This window comes from Bubalus kerabau, chromosome 11 (assembly GCF_029407905.1).
Source record: "Bubalus kerabau isolate K-KA32 ecotype Philippines breed swamp buffalo chromosome 11, PCC_UOA_SB_1v2, whole genome shotgun sequence".
Lineage (NCBI taxonomy): Eukaryota > Metazoa > Chordata > Mammalia > Artiodactyla > Bovidae > Bubalus > Bubalus kerabau.
The window spans coordinates 57,349,499-57,371,152 of NC_073634.1; the positions used below are offsets into that span (position 1 = coordinate 57,349,499).

General features: G+C 37.4%; 2 long non-coding RNA genes across 2 annotated transcripts in view; one reads left to right on the forward strand and one right to left on the reverse strand.

Annotated features, from left to right (window-relative positions):
• Window positions 1-8,623, reverse strand: part of LOC129622454 (uncharacterized) — a 48,534-nt gene extending 39,911 nt beyond the window's left edge. The window contains exon 1 of the long non-coding RNA XR_008699988.1: window positions 8,565-8,623. This is a non-coding gene — a long non-coding RNA (uncharacterized LOC129622454). The remainder of the gene's footprint in view (window positions 1-8,564) is intronic.
• LOC129622453 (uncharacterized) lies at window positions 47-2,095 on the forward strand. The gene is made up of 3 exons (XR_008699987.1): window positions 47-117; window positions 1,082-1,161; window positions 1,785-2,095. It is a non-coding gene; the product is annotated as an uncharacterized LOC129622453 (long non-coding RNA).
• Window positions 8,624-21,654: the final 13,031 nt, after the last annotated feature.

Below are 21,654 nucleotides of genomic sequence, written 5' to 3' on the forward strand. Positions count from 1 at the left end.
CACAGACCATCAAAGCTAGAAGGAGCAGTAGAGGATTATCACATGCAATGACTCATTTTTACATAAGTAAGGAAACCACACGTGGACAATAAGGACAAGTTTGTTGCAGAGAACCCAGTAAGTTAATATTCAAGCCCAAACTGGTTAAGAATGCAAAATTTAAAATCAGAAGACTATGGATTGGAATATAGCATTTATCTTTTATCAGCTTTGTAAGGTTAGGCAAGTTATTATTCATTCAGCTTTAGGTTTTCTCCTCAAAAATTTTTTCAAAAGCAATGAATGAGATAAAGTAGGGAAAATGGATAGCACATGGTTGGCTGATCAGTTCAGTTCAGTTCAGTCGCTCAGTCGTGTCCGACTCTTTGTGACCCCATGAATCACAGCATGCCAGGACTCCCTGTCCATCACCAACTCCCGGAGTTCACCCAGACCCACGTCCATAGAGTCAGTGATGCCATACAGCCATCTCATCCTCTGTCGTCCCCTTCTCCTCCTGCCCACAATCCCTCCCAGCATCAGAGTCTTTTCCAATGAGTCAACTCTTCGCATGAGGTGGCCAAAGTACTGGAGTTTCAGCTTTAGCATCATTCCTTTCAAAGAAATCCCAGTGCTGATCTCCTTCAGAATGGGCTGGTTGGATCTCCAGCTAGTGGTACTAGTAATTATTATAACAGTGGCATCAAAGGAGAAAGGGAGCATATAAATTGCAAGTTCAAATTGAAAAGCCAGGAGTTCTTCAATCTCTATTTTGTCTCTTTGCTTCATTTATTTGAATCACTATTCATATTAGTCAGAGTTCTCCAGAGAAACAAGACCAATAAGTATGAGTAATGCAGTGTGTCTATATGTGGGTTTATGTGTATCTATATCTATAGCTACATGTGAGGTCATGGGAGAGATGGAGACAGAGACAGAGAGATTATAAGGAATTGTCTCACGAGACTATAGAGGCTGAGAAGTCCCAAAGTCTGTAGTGTGAATTGGCAAGATGAAGCCCCAAGAGATTCAGTGACATAGTTCTAAGCTCATTTCAAAGACTTATTAAATAGGAAGCACCCAGTTTATTTCTTATGTGAAGGTCAGCAAGCTCAAGAGAAGAGGAACCAATATTTCCTGTGAAGCTCAAAGGCACGGAAAAGCCCATGTCCCAATTCGAAGGTAGTCTGACAGGAGGAATTCTCTCTTATTCAAGAGCGGGTCTTTTTGCTTTTAATAGGCCTTCCTTCAACTGATTGGGTGAAGCCCATCCACATTAGGGATGGCAATCAGCTTTACTCAGTCCATGGATTTAAATTTAAATCTCATCTAAAAACACTCCCGCAGAAACAGCCAGAATAATGTTCAGCCAAATATTCTAGCACTCTATCTGTGGCCCAGTCAGTTATACATGAAATTAACCATCACACAATCTTTCAATTTTTAAGTAGGATATAGCAACAGTTCTCATACACCTCACAACAAATCATGAAAACTCCATATTTATGCATTCTTTCATTTACCCTTCCTCCGTCTAGCCATCCAGTCAAGTGCCAGTTAACAAAATTTACTGACCATCTGTCAGTTTGAGGCATTGTTCTGCTTCATTCTGTGTTTTAGTAACAAAGCAGAGAAAGTGAAATAGACCTTGAGAGTCCATTTCAAAGATTTGATAATGACTTGAGGTAACCAGACAGAGGAATTACTTGGGAGCATTTTCTAGATGTGCCATAATGTACAGAAATATAATTATTGGGCTTAAAGAAAATCTAAAAGTTTACTTATCTCTATTCTTTTTCTCTTAGGCAGGTTATATCACAAAGACAAAGAAATTCAATAAAACACAGTGTGAAAGCAACTGTGTGCAGCATGTCTTTGAAATGAACCCTGACTTCTCATCATGGTTGTTTTCATGGTGTTGATCCAACATATTCTCTCCCAGGTATTTCTTCTTGAACATTTATATCATGGTGCATAATTAATAAATGTAATTTTGATGTTGTAGGACTATGTAAATTTTAATCTTTTGTGCATAGAAATGGCTATTTCTTGAATTCGTCTTGAATTTCACTTGCACTGTGAATAACATTTTATTTTGGAAAATGAACGAGCACATGTGAACCTGGTGTTAATAATATATTGAAATAAAACTATGCCTTCATTAGAATCATATCCTCTTTTTGCCTGCTGTGTGTTTGCACCAAGTCCTAGTCAGCTGAACTGTATAAAATAGGAAGCTGTGGAATTGATCCTGTGAGTCAATTATGATAAGAGATGACCTTTGTTATCTCTTATCTGGAATTTTGCAACCACATCTATGCTTTGACAGCTGGCTCTTTGATAGGCTGTGCCAACAGGAGTAGTTAGAGGGAAGTTCAGGGCTGGAAGCCGAAGAAGACGTTTCCTTCTTCTTGTTTGATTCTTCTTTTCTTCAGTCCCTGTCAGTTTAACACAAAAATGTTTTGCCACCCTAATAGCAGTACTTCCTCCCCATCACAAAATGAGTACAGTTTGCAGGGACTTTCTTTGAATTCTTTTCACTTTTATATATTTTAATAAAATATTGAATATAATAAACTTGTTTAATATGATTATTTGATATACATGAACTACTTATTGTCAAATTCAGACTTAAAATGAAGAAAGTAGGGAAAACCATTAGATCATTCAGGTATGATATAAATCAAAGCCCTTAGGATTATACAGTGGAACTGACTGTAGATTCAAGGGATTAGATTCAAGAGATTAGATCTGATAGACAGAGTGCCTGAAAGAACTATGGACAGAGGTTCCTGACATTTTACAGGAGGCAGTGATCAAGACAATCCCTAAGAAAAAGAAACACAAAAAGGCAAAATGGTTGTCTGAGGAGGCCTCAAATAGCTATAAAAAGAAAAGTGAAAGGCAAAGGAGAACAGGAAAGATATACCCATTTGAATGCAAAGTTCCAAAGAATAGCAAGGAGAGATAAGAAAGCTTTCCTTAGTGATCAGTGCAAAGAAATAGAGGAAAACAACAGAATGGAAAAGACTAGAGATATCTTCAAGAAAATTACAGATACCAAGGGAACATTTGATGCAAAGATAGGCTCGATAAAGGACAGAAATGGTATGGACCTAACAGAAGCAGAAGATATTAAGAAGAGGTGGCAAGAATACACAGAAGAACTAGACAAAAAAAGATCTTCACAATTCAGATAATCATGATGGTGTGATCACTCACCTAGAGCCAGACATCCTGGAATGCAAAGTCAAGTGGGCCTTAGGAAGGATCACTATGAACAAAGCTAATGGAGGTGATGGAATTCCAGCTGATCTATTTCAAATCCTAAAAGATGACGCTGTGAAAGTGCTATACTCAATATGCCAGCAAATTTGGAAAACTCAGCAGTGACCATAGGACTGGAAAAGGTCAGTTTTCATTCTAATCCCAAAGAAAAGCAGTGCCAAAGAATTTTCAAACTACTTCACAATTTCACTCATCTCACATGCCAGCAAAGTAACGTTCAAAATTCTCCAAGCCAGCCTACAACAATATGTGAACCGAGAACTTCCAGATATTAAAGCTGGATTTAGAAAAGGCAGAAGAATCAGAGATCAAATTGCCAACATCTGTTGTATCATAGAAAAATCAAGAGAATTCCAGAAAAAGCATCTACTTCTGCCTTATTGACTGCACCAAAGTCTTTCACTGTGTGGATCACTACAAATTATGGAAAATCCTTAAAGAGACGGGAACACATGACCACCTTACCTGCCTCCTGAGAAATCTGTATGCAGATAAAGAAGCAACAGTTAGAACTGGACATGGAACAATGGACTGGTTCCAAATTGGGAAAGAAGTACGTCAAGGTGTATATTGTCACCCTGCTTATTTAACTTATACGCAGAGTACATCATGCGAAATGCCAGGCTGGGTACAAGCTGGAATCAAGATTGCCAGGAGAAATATCAATAACCTCAGATATGTGGATGACACCACCTTTATGACAGAAAGCAAAGAGGAACTGAAGAACCTCTTGATGAAAGTGAAAGAAAAGAGTGAAAAAGCTGGCTTAAACATCAACATTCAAAAAACTAAGATCATGGCATCCAGTCCCATCACTTCATGGCAAATAAAAGGGAAAAAATGGAAACAGTGACAGACTTTCTTTTCTTGGACTCCAAAATCACTGTAGATAGTGACTGCAGTCATGAAATTAAAAGATGCTTGCTCCTTGGAGGAAAAACTAGGACAAACCTAGACAGCATGTTAAAACCCAGAAATGTTACTTTGCCAACTATGGTTTTTCCAGTAGTCATGTATGGATGTGAGAGCTAAACTATAAAGAAAGCTGAGCACTGAAGAACTGATGCTTTTGAACTGTGGTGTTGGAGAAGACTCTTGAGAGTCCCTTGGACTGCAAAGAGATACAACCAGTCAATCCTAAAGGAAATCATTCCTGAATATCCATTGGAGGGAATGATGCTGAAGCTGAAACTTCAATACTTTGGCCACCTGATGGAAAGAACTGACTCACTGGAAAGACCCTGATGCTGGGAAAGATTGAAGGAGGAAGAAGAAGCAGATGACAGAGAATGAGATGGTTGGATCGCATCACTGACGTGATGGACATGAGTTTGAGCAAGCTCTGGCAATTGGTGATGGACAGGGAAGCCTGGTATGTTGCAGTCCATGGGGTTGCAAAGAGTCAGACATTGCTGAGCAACTGAACTGAACTAAACTGATGCAGAAAAACGTACTACCCAAATGATGAAATAAACCTAGTTTACCTTCAGTGCCTTCCTATTTCCTCTCTACTCACCTTTCTACTCACATGTAGATGTCCAATACTCTTATTTTCTTCTCTCCTTGCCTATATTTATCTGCTTTGAATTGTCCATCAGACTGAAGAGCACAATAGCAATTCATTAACCCATCAGAAAAGCATAAGAATAGTATAAATACGATGCTCGCTCCTTTCAGTATTATATGTAATCTGAAAGGGGGAAAGCCCCTTTTGGAAGAAATATATTCCCATAATTTGAATCTGAGGTATAAATAACTGATATATGACCAAGTGGAGTAGGTCGATATTTTAACTAGGAATATGAGGAAAGTTCCTTCTACCTCTCAGATCACAAGGAATGAAACTGTTCTACTTATAGTTCTTATTAATCTTGAGTACCATTTCATCTTAAGGGGATCTTTATCTAATTGCTGATATTCTTCATCAATGCCTTAGGTACTAGAACAGGTTCTGAAAGCAGAAAGTTTGTAATAAATATTTTTTCTGGATAGTTATCAAGGCCTAGACTATAAAATAATTATCTTGGCTTCTCATTATGAATAGAGGCTATTACTCCTTTCTCTGTGCTGCTCTTATCCACCTAAGATCTACCCTAAGTTTTTCTCAAGCTTTCAAATAAATTTCTGAATAAAGACTTCTTAGAAATCAGCAAACAAATATGGCATAAAACAACTTGATTTCTTGCCTTAGGTGTCATCCATAATACTAATATTGAATCAGTCAGCTTTGAAGAGAAGAAAAGCCTATGTATTCTAACCGAGGTGAAGAATAAAATCATTTTGGCATGTGCCAAGATAGATGAAAATTTTGTCTTGAAGACTTTTAAGGAAGGTTGAAAAGCTAATGATTTTCAGTCTGATTTTTTTTTTCCTATTGAACTACACTCTTCTATAGGAAAAAATAATATCTGACTCTTCTGGGCTTCCATGGTGGCTTAGATGATAATCTGCCTGCTATGAAGGAGATCTGGGTTCGATCCCTGGGTTGGGAATATCCCCTAGAGAAGGGAATGGCTATTCACTCCAATATCCTTGCATGGAGAATTCTATAGACAGAAGACTCCTGGCAGGCTACAGTCCATGGGGGTTGCAAAGAGTCAGACATAACTGAGTGACTAACCCTAGCACTCTTTAGTCTCAAGAAAGAGAAGAAGGCATAAAGGAGTCATGAAACCCTGGATTGCTAGACAGATTTCACAGTCCATGAGTTGGCATTTGTAGCATACAGCTACAGATAGTATGTAAGAAGAGTCCAAGAGCCAAGATGGACTTCTCTGGTGGCTCAGACAGTAGAGAACCTGTCTGCAACATTGGAGATCTGGGTTCAATCCCTGGGTCAGACGATCTCCTGGAGAAAGGAATGGTTACCCACTCCAGTATTCTATTACAGCCCACGAGGTCATAAAAATTTGGACACGACTGAGCAGCTAACACTTTGGGCTTTCTTGGTGACTCAGATGATAAAGAATCTGCCTGCAGTGAAGGAAACCCAGGTTTGATCCCTGGGTCAGGAAGATCCCCTGGAGAAGGGCATGGTAACCCACTCCAGGATTCTTGTCTGGAGAATCCCACGGACAGAGGAGCCTGGCAGGCTAAAGTCCATGGGATGGCAAAGAGTTGGACACGATTGAGCAACTAACACTACTACTAAGAGCCAAGATGCACAATTAACAAAGTGACTAGACTGGTGTGCAGGTGAGAGAGTAAAACAAAAAACAATTTGTATGGAAAAAAAGTGTATTATAGATTATGGAATGAAGCTGATAACAAAATCAGAGTATCTAAACAAACTAGAATGCACAGGGGAGTCTAGTGTCCAAAGAGGCTGGTCAAAGTAGGTGTGAAGAGGTCCCCGCTAGGTAGGACAATAGAATTTTAGAAACTGAAAGAAAAATTTTCAGGATAATCATCACAAAATTTAGCCCTACAAAGAAGAAACAGGAAGAAAGTAAAGAAAATGATGAATGTTTGGAAACAGAACACTAACATCATATTAATAAAGACTATATTTGTGTCATACAAGTATGGTCCCATTTCATTAACATGACAAATTTATAAGATCAGCATTCCCATTGTACCCATTTTACAGATTAGCAAACTTGATTTACTCAAATAATTCACCCCAAATTAAACTTTTATTAAATGTCACGGGGTAAAGTTAAGCCTGGCCCTGTTTAATATTAAAGATCACATGTTTAACCACTATTCTATAAACTCTATGTCCAAATATACAACTGGGGTATGACTATGATTGCCTCAAGCAGTTATCAGTTACCCTCTGCTATACATGAAGTTTGTCTTCTAAGTAGGGGCAATGTCAAATTCTACATTTGCTCTGAATTTTATGATTGCTGCTTATGGTAAGGGTTTTTGTAAGAGCCCATTGAATGTCCAAACTGGGGAAGGCCCAGCAATGTCCAGAGAAGCAGAGTGAAAGAAAAGAAATGGTCTTTAATTCAGAAAACTGAAAGCAGAGAGCATCTAAATAATGAAATAAAATGGGCAAGATTAAGAGCATACAGCTTATTCCGTTTGCATCTCAAGTTTGGTGGGGGGTGTTTCTGTACAATATTTATATAATAGAACATCATCAAAATAATATTAAATCCTCGCAAAGTAGGTTTGGAAATGGACAGTGATGTAGTTTGATATTACAAGATGACTAGGTCTGAGTTTCTGACATTGATTTTCTGAAAGACTAAGCCACTGAGGATGCCTTCACAGTGCCTTGTGCAGACGTTTTAGAAAATATCATCTTAGTCAATCTAAAAGCACGTCTTAAAAGTTAGTTAGAAATGGGTGAGCAGGCTTGACTCAACTTGCCTAGGATGACATGTTCCATAGCTTCTGAGAGCTCTACATAGAAGCCAAATCCCTTAACCCACGATCCCAGATCCACAAATAATAAACCTGAATATTCTCCTCGCTCTACTCTGTGCTGGTGGAGGAACCATGTTTTAATGTGACCTTCAGATGACTGGCAGATGCAAGTCCAAATTGAACACTCACTGGCCTAATAATCTGATCATCAATTAAAGCAAGTATACTCACTTTCTCCCAGTGAAGAATTCCTAAGAGCAGCAGAGAATTTATTTGTAAACTAAGACTCTTGAGAAAAAAGATGAGATAGCCAGTATAAGTGTTCAATTTCCATGATCGCTGATATTTTGTCTTAAGATATGTACTATTGTAACTTTCTAGTCCATACTGTATCTAGACTTTAATGTAAAATTACTATTTAAAATTACCTAACATTCTAGAAAATAAATTATGCTTGTCTTTTGGATTAACATTTTACTCTGGTTGTTGTTGTTCCATCACTAAGTCATGTCTGACTCTTTGAGACCCCATGAATTGTAGCACACCAGGCCTCCCCATCCTTCATTATCTCCCAGAGTTTGCTCAGATTCATGTCCATTGTGTCAGTGATGCTATCTAGCTATCTCATCCTCTGTCATTCCCTGGTACTTTGGTATATATAGTATACTCCCAGAGGTATATGTACCTGGAAGTGGAAGGAGGAGAATTAAGTTTCTCTTTTTTAAGGGATAGTGATTGTTACAAATAAGATGATGAGATTAGGGTTTGCTTCTGTGTGGTTCAGTGATCAATACAAAATTCATGGCTGTAAATGGTATTCAGAACACAAAGCAATTGATATGCAAACATGCTGACAATCTCCAGAAAGGGAAGGTGGATGGATTAATGCAAATCCTCTTCTACTATAAGAAAAAAAATCATATCACATAAACCTCTTCAAAACAGACCACACATCTTTCACAACTTTATATACTTACTTCTAAAGTGTCTGGTTCATTTGCTCCGTGATTGGTGATGATGAATACTTATCAGTAATGGATTATCAGCATTATTTTCTCATTCCCCATTCAAAAATATAGGTTATTTTTAATACCACATCTTGGCCTATTCTGTTCTTATTAGATCTATATTCCCAACCTAAATAATTCTTTTAAGTTCCATATGCTCAAGGAAACATCTTGGTGAGAACTCTAAAATTTATTTTGTATTTTGGAAGATAAACGATTTAAAAACAACTCTAGTTTAATTTAGTAACTGGTAACATCTTCAGTGTTACAAACAAATAGTAAACAATGCAGGGAAGGATCCAGGTAAGAGAATCTGGAAAGACTTCAAGGGTGAGGTGGTCTTTGGGATGTCTTCCTAGAATGATTGGTAGAATATAGATTTGTGATAAACACTGAAATGTGAAATGGGGTCAGTCTAGGAGAAGAAAACAGCTGAGGCAAAATGTAGCGGTAAGCATTGTTTAATTGCTAAGTTGTGTCTGACTCTGTGACCCCATGGGTTGCAGCCCGCCAGGCTCCTCTGTCCATGGGATTTCTCAGGCAAGAATACTGGAGTGGGTTGCCATTTCTTTCCCCAGGAGATCTTTCTGACCCTGGGATCAAATCTGTGTCTCTCGTATTGCAGGCAGATTCTTTACCACTGAGTCACCAGGGAAGTAGTGGTAAAGAGAGAGACAAACAAACTCAAAATGTTTTGGTCCAAAAAAGTGAGAAAGAAAATCTTTTTTTTTTTCTTCTCTTTTTTTGTGATGCCTTTTTGTGCCAAGCTCTGTACATATGGAATTTAGTTATTTCTTAAAACAGACATGAGTGGTAGGTGTTAGTGACCTATTTTGCATATTCTTGTGATTAGGATACCGACACTTAAAAGGAATAAACAATTCAAATGTTACATCACATCAAGAAGTTTTTAAAAATCTGGTGACCTAAAATATTGATGTGTTCTATTTTATACATTTTATGCATCCTGAATATTGAGGGTTTCTCATTGGAATACTGAAAAGGTATTTTCTGGCCTGTATCTTCTGCTAGTTATAATTTTAAAAAAAAACATTATTTTTGGTATATTTAAGGAGAATATTTCCCCTTAAATATAGTCATCACACTCCCTCCATACAGGTGGAAGATTTCATTAATAAATCTATTCTAGGAACCACCTAAGAAGTAACTATTCTTAATTTTTTGTCAGTTCAGTTTACATTACAATAAATAATATCTCCCTTTCTTTATACCTTTCAAATTTGCTGAAGTGACGTAATTTAGTTTTCATTTTTTTAGACACTTTTCCATGTGAAAAAAAATTGGCTTTATTTATTTTTTTGTTAAGAAAGCATGTATCTTTATTCTGATCTATTTTCTTGCCATGTTCCCCATAGAGGGCTGATCCCTGATGGAGAAGTGACAGAGTTATCACAGCACTGTGCCTCCTCTCTAGTTTTCTCTTCTCCATTTTTTAGGTTCCTGGAGTATTTCTGAAACTGAGCCTGACAGTGGGGATGAAAGATAATTTGAGCATTTGAATACTATTTGAATAATACCATATTTGAGTTATTCAGGAGCAATCATGCCTAAAAGGTACTGTTTACAAAAGTATGGGCAAGATTAAAACTGACATCAAGATGACATACTGTGGTATTCCAAGGCTACTTACAGCAGGGTGACCACCTTTGCTCTAAAGGGGCAAGGAGAAGGAGCCATTACCAGATCTAAGACACAAACGGAATAGGCAAAAGGCTTCCTAGTACAGGCTCTGATCTTTGGTAAAAGACACAGTCAGTTCACTTCAGCCTGTCAAAGGAGCTGAAGAAAGAAACACTGACCTCATAGTCATCCCAACCTCCACTCTATGGAGCCTCTCATTGGACAAACTCTACACGTATAGTGAAATGGCAAAGTAGTCCATTAATGAATTCCCCAGGTTGGAAAACGTCAGGTTGGAGAAGTATAGAAGCTGGTTTGGAGAAGCAAATGGAAGACGCCTAGCAGATAGCACAGAAGTGCAACACCAACTGTGTAAAATACAGACATTTAAGACAAAGAGTCAGGGAGAAAAGCTTCTAGATGATGGCATTCTTATTTAAGTAGACTCTCAAGAAAGTTTTATGAGATATTATTAACTCACTTTACACAATTTCAGTAACTTACCCACATTACAGGGCTATGCCACTGATAGAACCAAAATTTATTAGGCTTTAATGTCACCCTGACTTTCAAATGGAATGGAGTAAGCTAGGTTCAGAGAGAGGCAAGAATCTGGCAGTTAAGACTAGATTGAAAATTATACATCCACAGGATGGCTTAGATGCTTAGGACACACAGAGTCTGGAAAGAAACTAAAAATAAATAATACAACAGAAATTATATAACATTATCCTCCTGTAAGAAAGAAACTAGCAGCACTGAAATGAAACTTCTTATTCACAGAATTCTCATTCCAGGAGTACAGAGACTGGACCACTATTTAGGAAACATTGTTATGGCGTTAGGATGTCCCCCTGTTTCTTTCAAATCACCATATGTATACGGCCAACTATTTTTTCTTTTATTGGTGAAAAGAATGATTTTTGATATAGCATGCTAAAAAGTGTTCCACGTTTTACAAGGTAAAATCTCTGATTTCTACTAACAATGTGTTATCTCTAGCTATTTTAGCAAAGACATAAAAATCTGCATTTATATCATTAATTACCATAATGTTTGTTACAAGCATGACTCTCAAAAATAAAGAGCATCGGTGCTTGCTATGAAGGCTCCCTACACCATTAGGGGATTAGGAAATATAGCATTCCCAGAGTGGTAGGTGGCAAATACAGGGCCAGAAAGAAGTACCAGGGAATTTGACCCCATCAAAATTTAGATGGCTTTGATTTTAAATTTAACTGCTTAATGACATAACAGAGTCAGAAATTTCAGGATGGATTCTCAGAGCCAGCTCCCTACTCATATTGCATATTAAGAAAGTTATTTAATCTCTCCAAAACTCAGTTCTGTAACTAGTAAAATAAACAATTTGAACTGCATCATCCTTAGTGATAGCGCCTTGATTGTAGGCTAGATTGTCCATATCACAGTCAAGCACACTATTTTTAGATTTCACACATAACTGGCATCATATGATATTTGTCTTTGTCTGACATAACTTAGTATGTTCATCTTTAAGCCCATCCATGTTGCTGCAAGTGGCATTATTTCATTCTTTTTTATGGCTGAATAATATTCCATCTCCTATGTATTTTCTTCATCCATTCATTTGTTGATGGACATATTGATTGCTTCCTTGTCTTGGCTACTGTATATAGTGCTGCCATACACATAGGGGTACATGTATCTTTTTGAATTAGAGTTCTCATTTTTTCCAGATATTTGCCCAGGATTTGGATAGTTGGATTAGATGGAAACCTACTTTTAGTATTTTAAAGAACTCCCATACTGGCTTTTCCAATTTACATTCCTCAATTCTGCAAGTTTGACAGGTATGTACCGTCATGCAGTCACCACCATAATTAAGATATACACAACTTCCATCACCCACAGATCTTCCTACCACCCCTCTCTAGCCTTTCTCATCACTTTTCACCCTAACCCTTAGAAACCACTTTTATGTTTTCTGTGCTTAGAGTTTGGCATAAATTTGAGAATGCCATATAAATAAAATCACGCAGTTGCAAAGCCATTTCATTCACTTGGGATACTGCATTTCAGGGTTGTGCAAATTACAGAATGCATCATAATTCATTTTTATTTTTCTCTGATTTCAAGATTTTTTTCTTTATTTTTGATTTTTATCAATTTGAATATTATGTTCCTGAGTATGTTTCCGAGTTTTATATGAGTTTTTCTAAGTTTTATTCAGTTCAGTATTCTCAGATGTTTCTGGATCTGTGATTTGAATTCTTTCTTTAGTTTTGGAACATTCACAGCCATTATCTCTTTGCATATTCTTCCCCCTTTTCTCTCTTCTTTTTATGGTATTCCAAGTATATATATATTTGGCAGTTTTATCTCATGACTCTTTTTTTTTTAATTTATTTATTTATTTTAATTGGAGGCTAATTACTTTACAATACTGTAGTGGTTTTTGCCATACATTGACGTGAATCAGCCGTGGGTGTACATGTGTTTCCCATCCTGAATCTCTCTCCCACCTCCCTCCCATCCCATCCCTCAGGGTTGTCCCAGTGCACCAGCTTTGAGTGTCCTGTTTCACGCATCAAACTTGGGCTGGTGATCTCTTTTACATATGGCAATATACATGTTTCAATGTTATTTTCTCAAATCATCCCACCCTTGCCTTCTCCCACAGAGTCCAAAAGTCTGTTCTTTATATATGTGTCTCTTTTGCTGTCTTGCTTATAGGGTCACTGTTACCATCTCTCTAAATTCCATATATATGCGTTAATGTACTGTATTGGTGTTTTTCTTTCTGACTTATTTCACTCCATATAATAGACTCCAGTTTCATCCACCTCATTAGAACTGATTTAAATGTGTTCTTTTTAATAGCTGAGTAATATTCCATTGTGTATATGTACCACAGCTTTCTTATCCATTCGTCTGTCAATGGACACCTAGGTTGTTTCCATGTCCTAGCTATTGTAAACAGTGCTGCAATGAACATTGGGGTACACATGTCTCTTTCAATTCTGGTTTCCTCAGTGTGTATGCCCAACAGTGGGATTGCTGGGTCGTATGGCATTTCTTACATCTCATGACTCTTAAGAGCCCTGATTTGTTCCCTTCCCCACTTTGTGTTCTCTTCAAGTTTCAGTTTTGTAAAATTTCTATTGATATACTTCAAATTCATTGATACTTTCTGCAGCTGCATCAAGTCTACTGATGGGCTTTGAAAAGCATTTTTCAATTTTTTTTTATTGAATTTTCATTTCTAGAACTTCCATTTTATTTTTTTTCTTAGCGTTTTCATCTCTCTGCTCAGTTCCCCATGAGTGTTCATAAATGTTATCATCTTTTTCCAATTTGGCCCTTAAAAATATTAATCACAGGTATATGAAGCTTTATTTTTGACAGTTCCACATCTTTGGAGGAGAAGGGGGCAACAGAGGATGAGATGGTTGGACAGCACTATTGATTCAATGGATGTGAGTTTGAGCAAACTCCAGAAGATAGTCAAGGTCAGGGAAGCATGATGTGTTACAGGCCATGGAGCCTCAAAGAGTTGGACATGACTGAGTGACTGAACAACATCTGTGATGCTTCTGAATCTAGGTCTGCTGATGGCTTTTTCTATTGACAGTGTTGTTTTCTTTTCCTTTTCTTCCCTCTGAAGAAAAGCTTTCTTTCTTCTTCATTTTCCATCAATGTAACAAAGCTTCTAAGATCAAAATTCAAGCCCTTTATTTTGTCCTATTAGAGTCTATGAACAATGAGATTGCCTTATGATCAAATTCAGTTATATAATGTTTATTAAAGACAGGTACTTCTCTTTCCCATGAGGAAGGGCCATGTTTGGAAAGAAATATGTGTTGGCTCATTGTTTATAGATGGCCTGGGTTAGAACTGACTAAAATTGTACCTGATGATGGAAATTACCTAGAGTAAGAGCTTCTAAGGAGACAGAACTTGTACTTGGTTATCCCTGTTGGAAATCATGGGATTTGGCATGTCCCTCTGGAAGGAGGCCTGTATGCTGGCAAGCCTTCTAAAGCATAAGTGTTCTTTTTCTTCCCATCTTCCTGGTATTCTTTGTGCTTTAGCCATAAGGCTGGATACAAGACAGCTCCCTCACATTCCCTCTATTAGTGCAATGGATTCCAACCTCTGTCTCTTTTTGTTACATGTTAGTGATGACACTCCTGTGACTTAGATATTCTCATGTATAATGCCAAGTTTATCTACAACTCCAAACTCTATTCTACCTCTCTAAGAAAGCCAGGATTGAACTGGATGCTGAAGTATAATGGAATCCTCTCACTTTAGTTATAAAAAAAAAAAAAGAAAGAAAAGAAACTAGCAAAAGAAATCATAAGAAATAACTATAGAAAAGAGGGTGAGTCTTTGCCTAATGAAGATAATAATAAAATTTAAATATGTTTGAAAGCATACATACATGTATAGCTCAGCTGGTAAAGAATCTGCCTGAAATGCAGGAGAACTGGGTTCAATTCCTGGGTTGGGAAGATACCCTGAAGAAGGGAAAGGCTACCCACTCCAGTATTCTGGCCTGAAGAATTCCATGGACTATACTGTATAGTCCATGGGGTCGCAAAGAGTTGGACATGACTGAGCAACCTTCACTTTCACAAGTACGTGTTGAATTCAAACATATGAAGACTTTATAATTATCTCTATTCTCTGTCCCTGGAAAATATGAGTTACTGAAACTATTCACTTGTGAGTGACAAATGGTATTTGTTTATAACATTCACAATTAAAGATCAATATTATCTCCTACCTTCCGCTCTCTTCAGAACACATCATTTAATGGAAGGAAAGCCTAAGCAAAATTTATATATTTTGTTCTATCTCCCCCCTATTTCCCCAAGCTCTATGAGGTGGCGGTGTTAGGAAGTTAAGATAGCAACCAATGAATACACTGTGATTTGTAAATTATTTGTACTCTTCAGAGTATAGTTCTCCATAGCACCACCAGCAGCTAGTCAAAAATACTCAACAAAAAATACGTGAGAAAAGTGAATAAGCATTGGCATTGCAGAATAAAACTGACAGTACTGACCATCAACAGGATCATGACACAATCAGAGTAAATTTCCTAAACCTCAATATATCAGTATTTTTAGGGATCACTTCTCATTACCTGAGTTGAATCTTCTGTAAGTAAATATGCCTTTGATACACTTTATCTGGGCAAATGACATTTTGGACACCATCAGAAAAGAATATAAGTCTAATGTTAATTCTAATCATTGATTAGTATTAATGGAGTGGTAAAAGCAACATCAAGTAATTACTTGCTGAGTTATTTCATATAAACCAATAGCTAATTTTGTAGAGAGCTTTATGTTAATAGTAAATGTAGTATTTTTATCAACCTCACAACAATACTTTGGAATAGATAATGCCATTTTGTGTTCTCTCCACATTTGTTCACCATAGTAGGATTTGAGTAGGTGGACAAAGGGACCTTCCACCCATCCTTCAGCCAAATCTCACCCAATCGGACAGAGCAAAAGGAACTTAGCATTTTCAGAAAACATGTCCAGGAACTACTTTCTCTGCCTTAGTCAAATATCCATAGTTACTGGGGTGGCTCTAGGGTCCTCACATTCTTCACCAGTTTACAGCTTCTTATTCCCATGAGAAAATTTTAGTGTATAATAACTGATGTTCCTTGAAAATATAATATAGGAGTATTATATCATCCAGCATTTTACTTCTTGGTATTTACCTGAAGAAAAGAAAAACATTAATTTGAAAATATAAACAGCCCCTATTTTCATCACAGAATTATTTACTGTAGTCCAGATATGGAAACAATCTAAATGTTCATCAATGAATGAATGGGTAAAGATGATGTGATACATATATGCAATGGAATACTCAGTTCAGTTTAGTTCAGTTGCTCAGTTGTATTCAACTCTTTGTGACACCATGAACTGCAGCACGCCTGGATTCCCTGGCCATCACCAACTCCCAGAGCTTGCTCAAACTCATGTTGGGGATGCCATTCAACTATCTCATCCTCTGTCGTCCCCTTCTCCTCCTGCCTTCAATCTTTCCCAGCATTAGGGTCTTTCTGATGAGTCAGTTCTTTGCATCAGGTGGCCATCGTACTGGAGCTTCAGCTTCAGCATCAGTCCCTCCAGCGAATATTCAGGACTGATTTCCTTCAGGATTGACTGGCTTGATCTCCTCGCAGTCCAAGGGACTCTCAATAGTCTTCTCCAACACCACAGTTCAAAAGCATCGATTCTTCAGCACTCAGCTTTCTTTATAGTCCAGCTCTCACATCCATACATGACTACTGGAAAAACCATAGCTTTGACTAGACAGTCTTCAGTCAACAAAGTAATGTCTTTGCTTTTTAATATGTTGTCTAGGTTGGTCATAACTTTTCTTCCAAGAAGCAAGCATCTTTTTATTTCATGGCTGTAGTCATCATCTGCAGTGGTTTTGGAGCCCAAGAAAAGGAAGTCTGTCACTGTTTCCATAGTTTCCCCATCTATTTGCCATGAACTGATGGGACTTTATGCCATGATCTTAGTTTTTGGATGGAATAAGGATGGAATGGAATACTACTCAGCTATAGAAAGGAATCAACTTATTCCATTTATATCAATGTGGATGAACCTTGAGGGTATCATGCCAAGTAAAATAAGTCATACTGAGTCACTGGTGATACTGTTCAGCATGTGAGATTTTTGGCCCCTGATCAGGGACTGAACCCTTGCCTCCTGCAGTCAAAGAGTGGAGTCTTAACCACTGGACCACTAAGGAAGTCCCAAGTTGGACTGAGAAAGACAAATGCCATATAATCACTGACACAGTGTAATCTGAAAAATAAACCAATCAAATATTAGAAATCAAAACAAAATTCATAGATACATAGAATACATGTGTGGTTGCCAGAGTGGAGGATTGTTGGCTGGTGGCTGAAATGAGTGAAGGGGATAAAGAGATACAAACTTACAGTTATAAAATAAATAATTCATGAGCTATAATCTATAGCATGGTGACTACAGTCAATAATAGGGTATTGCCAACGTGAAAGCTTAGCAGTAAAGAAATCATAAAAGTTTTTAATCACAAGAAAAAATTTTGTAATTTTGTATGGTGACAGATGGTAATGACATATTGTGGTGAACATTTCACAATGTATACTAATGGCAAATCCTTATTTTGTGCACCATAAATCAATATAACATTGTGTGTCAGATATATATTTATATACATGTATATTTGAAAGTGAAAGTCACTCAGTTTTGTCCGACTCTTTCTGACCTCATGGAATATATAATCCATGGAATTCTCCAGGCTGGAATACTGGAGTGGGTAGCCTTTACTCCAGGGGATATTCCCAATGCAGGGACCAAATCCAGGTCTCCTGCATTGCAAGCAGATTCTTTACCAGATGAGCCACAGGGAAGCTCAAAAATACTGGAGTGGGTAGCCTATCCCTTCTCCAGAGGATCTTCCTGAGCCAGGAATTGAACCAGGGTTTCCTGCATTGCAGGCAAATTCTTTATCAACTGAGCTATCAGGGAAGCCCTGATATACGTGTGTGTGTGTGTGTGTGTGTGTGTGTGTATACTTCTTAAAATATTTCTTAAAATAATCAAAAGTTTTTCATATTTTCCTCTTTCTGTCTGAATTATTTCATGTCTTTTAAGGAAGGCCATTGCTTTGGAATAAATGTGGTACATGATTAAAAGCTTCAAAGGGGAACTTAAGTTTGACTTGTGGTTAAAAATATAAAGCTTCTATTACTAGTCAGAGTGGATTTAAAGACCTGTACATACAATTTAATAACATTAGAGGGAATTAATATGATATTAGAGGGAATCAGGTAACAGAGTAAAGTGAGTTTATCAATAGAATTAAAGTTCACTGCGTGCCTACAACATATGTAAATTATAATCAATGTCCTTCATGTCCTTCAATGTATAAAAATTATAGGTTCATGAAGGACTTGGTATTGCAAACACTTCAAGGAGGACACTAGGCAATTAAAGACTACATTAAACAATTTAAGTGGCAGCGACTATACACAGGCTTGAGGAAACACCACAATTTTGAATCAGAGGAATTTAAATTTTATATCTATCCCATCAATCAAATCTTCTCTTCTCCAGTACTGGGTTCTGAAACAATGATATGATATTATCAGTTGCAAGGAGTTATCAAGTAATGTCTCACTTAGGAAAGTTAAAAAATAAAAAAAAATTATTCCCTTTGTACTTTTTTTATGGAAATGACAGATTTCAGTTATACCTATGTTATCCAGCTCAGTTTCTAGCTTTCTTAAGAGAACAGGAGAATTTAACTCTAGGATTGCTGATAACCTTGGAAGTGTACATAAGAGTGGCCCAAGTAACCTGTCATGGGGTCATATGACAAGGGGAATAGAGATTGGAAGCCATTGCTGTGATTAGAAGTAATTTGAGAAAGGTATCTAGCAGCCTTATTGCTAAATTATAGAAGAAGACTAGGCAGATAGAAAGAAAAGTAACTCTTATTTTTCAATGACCCCAGAGACCTGCCAGCATACACGATATGACCCCATGACCCCCAGCATACAGCATACAGAATTGGCATGTCAAATCTTATTATTTCAAACAGAGGAACAACCAAGCAAAAGCATCATCTCTTTAGAAACTCTTGTCCCAGGTGATTTCCTTTATCAGTTTTAATGTTAATCAGTGCTAACCCAGGCCAGTTATAAACAAGAACCAAACACATATATCTTTTCTGCCATTGCCCTTCATCATAGGAAAGAGAAGTACCTATCCTTGATTAACGTTGCATTGCTGAATTTGATCACAGGGCAATCTTTTTTTTTTTTTTTTTTTGTAGATGTTAATGGGCAGGAATAAGTGGCTTGAATTTTTTCTTTGGAGCTCTGTTACATTGAAGAGCAAAGATGTAGAGAAGGGAAAGAAAGCTTTTCTTCAGAGGAAAAGAAGCAGTCTTAGAAAAGAAGAATATTTTCATGCTGAAAAAAATTACAAAATTTCCACATACATGTTAATAAAAACTTTGGATGACTGCATGAGTACATTTAGGTCAGAAAGGAAATACATCAGTGAGAAAATTAGAAAGTAACTGTTTGGTGCACTAAATAGTACCCTGCTGACCCAAAAGAGTTAACGAAAGTCTAAAATCATCATTTATTTCCAGGGAGATGCTTGTAAACAAATATTCTCTGAAAAAGTAATACCACATATTCTCCACCTTCATTTCTCGCACAATTTACAGAGTCACTTCATAATGAACTCCATGAGACAAGCAAATTGTTTGTTATATAATAATTTTGTGATAGTGAATTTGCTACTAGACATTAAATTTCCAGTGTGCTAGAGTCCGAAACAAAATTCAGTTAAGGCAAACGCTGCTGTAGTGAATATGTAAGCAAAACAGAACGTTCAATGGAGAAACAGAAATGTAGCATGCACATATGACTCTTACTCAAAGATCATCCAAATGTCTTGAGTTCTATGTCTTGGTGGTTTCATTAGGAGTTTTGAAAATTCAGCTGGCTAGCAACTAGACCACTAAAAAAGCTTAGAAATGCGTAATGGAGAAGGAAGTTGAATGATAACTCTAACTTCCTGGCAAGGAAAAAAAAAAAAATACAAAGAGTCCATTCTCCCCTCCCTGCTCTCATTGTGGTCCACCTGGTCAAGTAACATTGTGTATAGTTTCATGACTATTACATAGCAAGGACCAGAGAAAGTACTGTACTATGGAAAATTCACCATATGCTAAGCATTGCAACCAGATATCATTACCATAAATTGCCACTTGGAAATTTTCTAGCAGAGTGTCTGCCTGTAAAATGAAAATGAAGTGGCTATAACTGATATTCGAGAAAGCAAAGACATACTAATGCAGAATAAAAGAAGCTGTCATTAGGACTCTTATGGGTCTGGTGAAACTTAAATACATTTCAACTGCATTGTTGCAATGAATTCGGCTCTAGATGGAAGCTGATCTAAAGCAAGCCTTCTCCCAACCCCCATTGCTTCTACATTTCACAGAGTAAATTGCTTCTTCCTGTGTTTCTGTTGTGCTGTATTCATTCATATGTATTCATGTGCTATGCTGCATTTGTCCAAATCTACTATCATTTTATGTATAGGTACATTACTGTCATAAACAAAGGAGTACAAATATTGGTTTTATGGATTAATGTATTTCCCATCAGGATTTCCCAAGTGATGCTGTGGTAAAGAAACTGCTTGCCAATGCAGGAGAGGTAACAGACATGGATTTGATCCCTGGTTGGGAAGATCTCCTGGAGGAAGAAATGGCAAATTACTCCAGTATTCATGCCTGGAAAATTCCACAGACAGAGGAGCCTGGCAGGCTACAGTCCATGGGGTAGCAAAGTCAGACATGACTGAGGGACTAACACACACACACACACACACACACACACATTCTTGAGAGTCTCCATTAATTACATTAAATATATGATATCATTGTGTAAGTAATTGTACTGTCTTTTATACTGTTCCCTTGACTTTTCACTTCCTTGATTCCTGCCTTTCACTTCATCTTGGCCTCTACAAAAATCTTACATTCTCATCACCTCATTCAGTGATAAATTTAAAAGTATTGTTTTAAAACTTGACCAGTCTTCATGGTTCATTGTAATCAAGAGTATCATTCAGAGTGCTTATTTAACTTATACGCAGAGTACATCATGAGAAATGCTGGGCTAGAGGAAGCATAAGCTAGAATCAAGATTGCCGGGAGAAATATCAATAACCTCAGATATGGAGATGACACCACCCTTATGGCAGAAAGTGAAAAAGAACTAAAGAGTCTCTTGATGAAAGTGAAAAAGGAGAATGAAAAAGTTGGCTTAAAACTCATCATTTAGAAAAATAAGATCATGGCATCCAGTCCCACCACTTCATGGCAGATAGAGGGGGAAACAGTGCAAACAGTGTCAGACTTTATTTTTCTGGGCTCCAAAATCACTGCAGATGGTGATTGCAGCCATGAAATTAAAAGACACTTACTCCTTGGAAGGAAAGTTATGACCAACATAGACATCATATTAAAGCAGAGGCATTACTTTGGTAACAAAGGTCCATCTAGTCAAGGCTACGGTTTTTCCAGTGGTCATGTAGGATGTAAGAGTTGGACTGTGAAGAAAGCTGAGCACTGAAGAATTGATGCTTTTGAACTGTGGTGTTGGAGAAGACTCTTGAGTGTCCCTTGGACTGCAAGGAGATCCAACCAGTCCATCCTAAAGGAGATCAGTCCTGGGTGTTCATTGGAAGGACTGATGTTGAAGCTGAAACTCCAATACTTTGGCCACCTGATGCAAAGAGCTGACTCATTTTGAAAAGACCCTGATGCTGGGAAAGATTGAGGGCAGGAGGAGAAGGGGACGACAGAGGATATGGTTGGA